Genomic DNA, 7,497 nt, shown 5'->3' on the forward strand with positions numbered 1-7,497 from the left:
TTTTAGAACCGTGTACGTTTCTGTCTATGAGCGGTGTTTTATGTTAAGTTTTATTGGCTCGTTCCCATCTGAGGATAATAGATTTGACTTCATCCGACCCGACCGGCATTTGCAGCGACCATTACCTGTGTTGTGTTTTCGATTGTTTCGATATATTCGGTGTACGGAGAGTTTAATGGCGCAAGTTGATCGTGGGCCTCGGTCGGGCCCACGATATCTCTGGACACGCACTGGATATTAATCTCGAAGAGCTCACCACGTGGGGTTGCTCTTATCAGCCAAGCAAAAACAACAACAACAACAACAACAACACACAATGCCACAAAGACAGCGGAACTTTTGCCTCTTGCATGTGATGTAAATAGCTTTTCTTTTTGTGAATAAAACGTTCGAGGGGAGCTCAAAACAGTTATATGATTGCATCAACTCATATAACGGCTTCATTTCCATTGCTTAACTGTACCCGAGGGTCGCCTTCACCCGCAGACTCGCCGTTTAATGGGAGATGTTGAAACTTCACGTCAGCAACCTCGCTGCTGCTGACACCAGCTTCGGTGGGATGTGCGCCGGCGGAAGAAGCGACGGCCATTTAAGGAGCAATCGCGACTGCCGCGCGCTTTCTGATTTATGCCTCTGATTAGGCGTTCAGCAGTTTGGGACAAGCCGGGACATTCAGACCGCCAGCACCAGCAAATTGGTTCTGCAAGAAGTGTGTGTGTGTGTGTTTGGGTGGGAAAGGGGAGGGACGGGGGCAGTGTGTCAAATAACCTCCACGACATGTCGGCAAACAAAACCCTCTCAAGTAAGTTGTTTTTCTTTTTTTCTTTTCCCATATCCCATCCCTGCTGCACTACTTATTGCTTTTGGCATTTTCTTTTTTTTACATTTCCATTTAGTGTATGGTCATATGATCGACCCAAGTGTATTTACCCAAGAAGCTTTTCATCTTCTGTTGAGAGGTATGCATTAATTGCCCATGATGTCAAAAATATTTTCACAAAGGATTGATGCGAATGATAAACTTGGCTACTTGCACTTAAACATCTACAGTACACACATATATATATATATATACAGTGCATTCAGAAAGTATTCAGACCCCTTCACTTTTTTCACATTTTGTTATGTTGCAGCCTTATGCTGAAATCGTTTAAATTCATTTTTTCCCCTCATCAATCTACACTCAATACCCCATAATGACAAAGAGAAAACAGGATTTTAGAAAGTTTTGCAAATTTATTAAAAAGAAAAAACTGAAATATCACATTGACATAAGTATTCATACCCTTTGCTATGACAATTTAAATTTAGCTCAGGTGCCTCCCATTTCTCTTGATCATCTTTGAGCTGTTTCTACACCTTGATTGGAGTCTAACTATGGTAAATTCAATGGATTGGACATGATTTGGAAAGGCACACACCTGTCTATATAACATCTCACAGCTGACAATGCATATCAGAGCAAAAACCAAGCCATGAGGTCGAAGGAACTGCCTGCAGACCTCAGAGACAGGATTGTGTCGAGGCACAGATCTGGGGAAGCCTACAAAAAAATCTGCTGCATTGAAGGTTCCGAAGAGCACAGTGGCCTCCAGAATTCTTAAATAGAAGAAGTTTGGAAGAACCAGGACTCTTCCTAGAGCTGGCCACTTGGCCAAACTGAGCAATTGGGGGAGAAGGTCCTTGGTAATAGAGGTGACCAGGAACCCGATGGTCACTCTGGCTGAGCTCCAGAGATCCTGTGTGGAGATGGGAGAAACTTCCAGAAAGACTACCATCACTGCAACACTCCACCAATCTGGGCTTTATGGCAGAGTGGCCCTTCTCCCCCGATTGCTCAGTTTGGCCGGGCGGCCAGCTCTAGGAAGAGTCCTGGTTCTTCCAAACTTCTTCCATTTAAGAATTATGGAGGCCACTGTGCTCTTCGGAACCTTCAATGCAGCAGATTTTTTGTAGGCTTCCCCAGATCTGTGCCTCGATACAATCCTGTCTCTGAGCTCTGCAGGCAGTTCCTTCGACCTCATGGCTTGGTTTTTGCTTTGATATGCATTGTCAGCTGTGAGACCTTATATAGACAGGTGTGTGCCTTTCCCAATTATGTCCAATCAATTGAATTTACCACAGGTGGACTCCAATCAAGGTGTAGAAACAGCGCAAAGATGATCAAGAGAAATGGGAGGCACCTGAGCTAAATTTCAATTGTCATAGCAAAGGGTATGAATACTTATGTCAATATGATATTTCAGTTTTTTCTTTTTAATAAATTTGCAAAACTTTCTAAAATCCTGTTTTCTCTTTGTCATTATGGGGTATTGAGTGTAGATTGAATGAATTAATGAATATGAATGATCGTTTTAAGGCCATTTTCCCCGCTAGAGTGGGGGTTAGCCTTGCGGGCCACATGACAATCATGGTTCCCTGTTTGAGGCAATGTTTTTTTTTATGGCCGGATGCCCTTCCTGATACCAACCCTTGGTCACGCTCTTACGATGCGCAGGGATACGGTGTACCTATTCTAAACCGGGGTACACACCGGGATCATTCATCCCAGCAAGCTGGTACTCAATTTGCCGACCTCGGAAGGATGACAGGCTGAGTCAACCCCCCTGGTGTTAATTCAGCGATCTACCCGGATTCGAACCCAGGATCCTAGGATCCCAAGCCGGCACCCTAACCGCTTAGCCAACACCAGGCTATTGAGTGTAGATTGATGAAGGAAAAAATGAATTTAAACGATTTCAGCATAAGGCTGCAACATAACAAAATGTGAAAAAAGTGAAAGGGTCTGAATACTTTCTGAATGCACTGTATATTGTCGCGTGGCTCCCCTTGGTTAATACTGGGGAAATCACGGACAGCCAAAGCCAGCTTTAACTCCAAAGGCGTTCAGTTCAAATAGCGGATTTCACTAAAAATGCGCGGGAGGAAGAAAGAAGAAGAGGAGGCTGAAGCTTACCTGTCGCGATCGCCGGCAGTCTCAACCTGCAGGAAATAAACACACAAAAAACGGATTTAGAATGTACAGAAAAATAATTAAAGGATTTATTAAAAGAAATGCCGATAACAAGAAACGTGATGGTAAAACTAAATTTCCTAATCGGGACGTCCCCACACCAGACTTATAACACAGACGAATGGAGAAAAGGACGTTGGAAAATAATGTGTGGTTATTTCGTGCACTTCGCTCAACTCGCTCGGTGCGTCGTCAGCAATCGTCAGGCCCCAAGCACGCAGTCCTGTCGTGGCTCTGGTGTTGGCGGGAACCGCCCGTTCCCACGTAGTAAGCCTCACTGTATATCTCGCTCACCCCCGGCCTTCGTCATGCTCCAGCGGCCAGCCGCGCTCGTCCACGCATCGTTCCTCCTGGAAAACTGCAGCTCTCCATCCGTGGCTCTCTCGCCTCACGTCTACCAGCAAAGTCTCAGAACGCGGCGTTTATGATCAAGATTCCCCGTGCAGCGAGCAAGCGCAACCATCCACTTTGACCTCCAGCACGAGCAGGCCCAATAGAAGACAGAGATGCGAGAGGCGAGGAAGGGCAAAAAGACAAGACAGCGAGCAGAGAGGCAAGAGAGAAAACGTCGCCAAGGGAGTTATTTTATCGCTCGGGTCGTGACGTAATCAGCGCTTCTCCTCCACTCAGCACAGTCCAACACTACCTTGTCCAGTTCTCCACCTATCAGCATGCAGTCTGCCTCTGACATCAATGGTGGTTTTTGCCAATCGACATGCTGCTTACTGCTCCTCCTTCTTTCCCCAATCGGTGAGTCCTTTTTGCTCCGCCCTGGCCAATCAGCAAGTCCCTCCTTAACCTGGCCTTCCGGTTGGTCGACTCCCGCCCAATAGCGAGTCGATTCTTGCTCCGGCCTGGCCATTTGTGCTTGCTCGGCGGGATTGTTAGCCTTGGTGCTTGATGTCTGGCTTCCGGTTGGGTTTTATTGTTATTTATGTTGTAATTAATGGGCCTTTCTCACTAGTGTATACGGTGCAGTGCGAAAAGAGCCAAAGGATAGATCACATAGGGGAAGACTTACAAGGGATAATTTACCCTTATGGCCTAATCTAGTTAACATGCCCCGCCTCCTCGTGACGGGGACGAATATACAACTTAATCCGACATTCGGGCTAAACAGGGCCTCTACTTATTACGTGGGGTGGTTCTTCTTCTTCACGACAGTCGGAGCATGATACATACACAAATCTACCTGACTCTACATATCACCACCCCCACAAACATAACTATATATATATATAGATATATATACATATATATATATATATATATATATATATATATATATATATATATATATATATATATATATATATATATATATATATATATATATATATATATATATATATATATATATATATATATATATATTATATATACTACATGACCAAAAGTATATGGACTATCGAACATCATTCCAAGATCATGCGCATTCATATGGAGTTGCTCCCCCCTTTGCTGCTATTACAGTATTACAGTATTACAGCCTCCACTCTTCTGGGAAGGCTTTCCACTCGATGTCGGAACATTGCTGTGGGGATTTGCTTCCATTCAGCCACAAGAGCATTCGTGAGGTCGAGCACTGATGTTGAGCGATTTGGCCTGGCTCGCAGTCGGCGTTCCAATTAATCCCAGAGGTGTTTGATGAGGCTGAGGTCAGGGCTTTGTGCAGGCCAGTCAAGTTCTTCCACACCAATCTCGATAAACCATTTCTGTATGGACCTCGCTTTGTGCACGGGGCATTGTAATGCTGAAACAGGAAAGGGCCTTCCCCAAACTGTTGCCACAAAGTAGGAAGCACACAATCGTCTAGAATGTCATTGTATGCTGTAGCATTAAGATTTCCCTTCACTGGAACTAAGGGGTCTAACCCGAACGACGAAAAACAGCCCCAGACCATTATTCCTCCTCCACCAAACTTTACAGTTGGCACTATGCATTCGGGTAGGTAGCGTTCTCCAGGCATCTACCAAATCCAGATTAGTCCGTCGGACTGCCAGATGGTGAAGCGTGATTCATCACTCCAGAGAATGCGTTTCCACTGCTCCAGAGTCCAATGGCGGTGAGCTTTACACCACTCCAGCCGACGCCTGGCATTGCGCATGGTGATTTTAGGCTTGTGTGCAGCTGCTCGGTCATGGAAACCCATTTCATGAAGCTCACGACGAACAGTTGTTGTGCTGACATTGCTTCCAGAGGCAGTTTGGAACCTTGCATGTTTAAGGTTTGGAACTAACACTTCATGGCTGAGCTGTTGTTGCTCCTAGACGTTTCCACTTCACAATAACAGCACTTACAATTGACCGGGGAAGCTCTAGCAGAGCAGAAATTTGACGAACTGACTTGTTGGAAAGGTGGCATCCTATGACAGTGACATGTTGAAAGTCACTGGGCTCTTCAGTATGGCTGATTCTACTGCCAATGTTTGTCTATGTAGATTGCATGGCTGTGTGCTTGATTATATACACAAAGAATTAAGTTAAGCACCCCCCCCCCGTTTGTTTACAACCTCGCACATTACAAGTTTGTTGTCGTCAAAACAGTGTAATATACCCATGATATTGCTATATTTTCTGGAGAAGTGATATTATGGTCACATAAAAACATAACAATCATGCCGTTTTCAATATTTTATTCTGAATAATTTAAGGTGAAATTTTTTGGGAATTTTAGGCATATTTTCACCTCAATTTAAGTATGGAGCTATAGGTCCATCACGGACAGTGTGGATGACGTTTATGTTTTCTAACGTACAGTCATTGTTCTGAGAAGACCTCTAGCGATCTTTGCGTCAATAACGTGTGTAGGACCCACGTGATCGGATCACTGACTCAACCCTACGTCTCATAGACCCTGTAAGCCGTCGTATGCGTTGCTGTGGCAGGTTGTTCCATTCCCGATGTAATGCACGTTCCAATTCATCCAGATTGGCTATTGGAGAGACCATCTTCGCAATTTGTCGTCCCAACATGTCCCAAACGTGCTCGAGGGGGTTCAGGTTCAGGACAGGATTAGGGGGTGCTTAACTTAATTCTTTGTGTAGGGGTGCTTAACTTAATTATTTGTGTATATATACCTGTCAGCAATGGGGGTGGCTGAAAGAGCCAAAATCAATAATTAGAAGGGGTGCCCGCATATTTGGTCATGTAGTGTATATATATTTATATAAACACATATACATATCCATATAAACGCACATAGAATAACACACACACACACACAGATATATTATGTACTAGTAATTACTTGTAAAAGCAATTATATTTGAAGTTATAACGAACTTATAAGCAATTGACTTATTTTCCAACTGCCTGGATATTTTTGTATATATATAATATATATATATTATTTTTATTTTTTTATGTTGAAGGCTCCGGTCACGGACGATATGGTCCTCATCGAGGCCTTACCTTAAATAAAGGAGCTGCGTTGATAGAAATGTGAAGAAAGAGAGAATAGTCTAAGTTTTTGAGTAAGTAAAAAATCTGCTTTTTAAAAAGGGAAGGTCGTAAGTGTTTGGAAAGACATGAGAAGGTAAAGAGTTCTAGACATATACACACACACATATATATATATATATTCTAGTAAGTATATATATATACATATATATAGACATACACAATCGGGAAAAAAAAGTTACGGAAAAAAAAAAAACTAGAACGCCACTCAGTAGAGCGCATACTCCCGCCGTGGGTCAAGTTGGAATAGTACGATTTCACAAAAGTTTGACGGAGTAGTTCAGTGACAACACAAGACAGACACTGCACAGATATATATTTAGAATATATAGAAGATAATGTTAAAAAAAAACAAGGCAATTTCACTTACATTTTCGGATTCAGCGTTCAATTCCATATAGGTGAGTGTATTTTGAGGCATGTGTGACTTCAAATAAAATTGTAAGCCAGGAAAAACGTTCGTTTCATTCCTTAGGGATACAACATGTAAAACTGGCCCAAACGTCAAAACAAAACTCGCTCATTTTAAGTCGTACAAGCTAATGCGACCACTCATACTTCTGGGAAGAATCCCGTGCACATGTTAGTCACACTTATAACGCACCTAAGTCTTTATAGGTTCATCAAATACTGACACCGCGATTGATATTCGCTGAGGTAAATGTTGATATCTCTTCTGAGGTAAAAAAAAAAAAAAAAAAAAACAGTTTTAAAGCATTATACGTATCAAACGATACATTTTATGAAACGGGGAAACCGAATACACACTTTGGTGGTTTTAAAATGACAGAATATGTCTTTATTAGAAAGAAAAAAAAAGAACATTGAAGACGACGCTGCTAAAAAAAATACACCGCTCTAACGCATAACCACGAGTTTAAACTACATTTACAACAAATATGAAAACTGTTTTCATATCACAATGTTAAATATCGAATATATAGAAGATAATGTTTAAAAAAAACGAACCCAATCTTCCAATGGTAAGCAATCCTTCAAAAAATTCCTGGATCCGGAATAATA

The sequence above is a fragment of the Myxine glutinosa genome, chromosome 8 (genome assembly GCF_964187855.1).
Source record: "Myxine glutinosa chromosome 8, kmMyxGlut1.1, whole genome shotgun sequence".
Lineage (NCBI taxonomy): Eukaryota > Metazoa > Chordata > Myxini > Myxiniformes > Myxinidae > Myxine > Myxine glutinosa.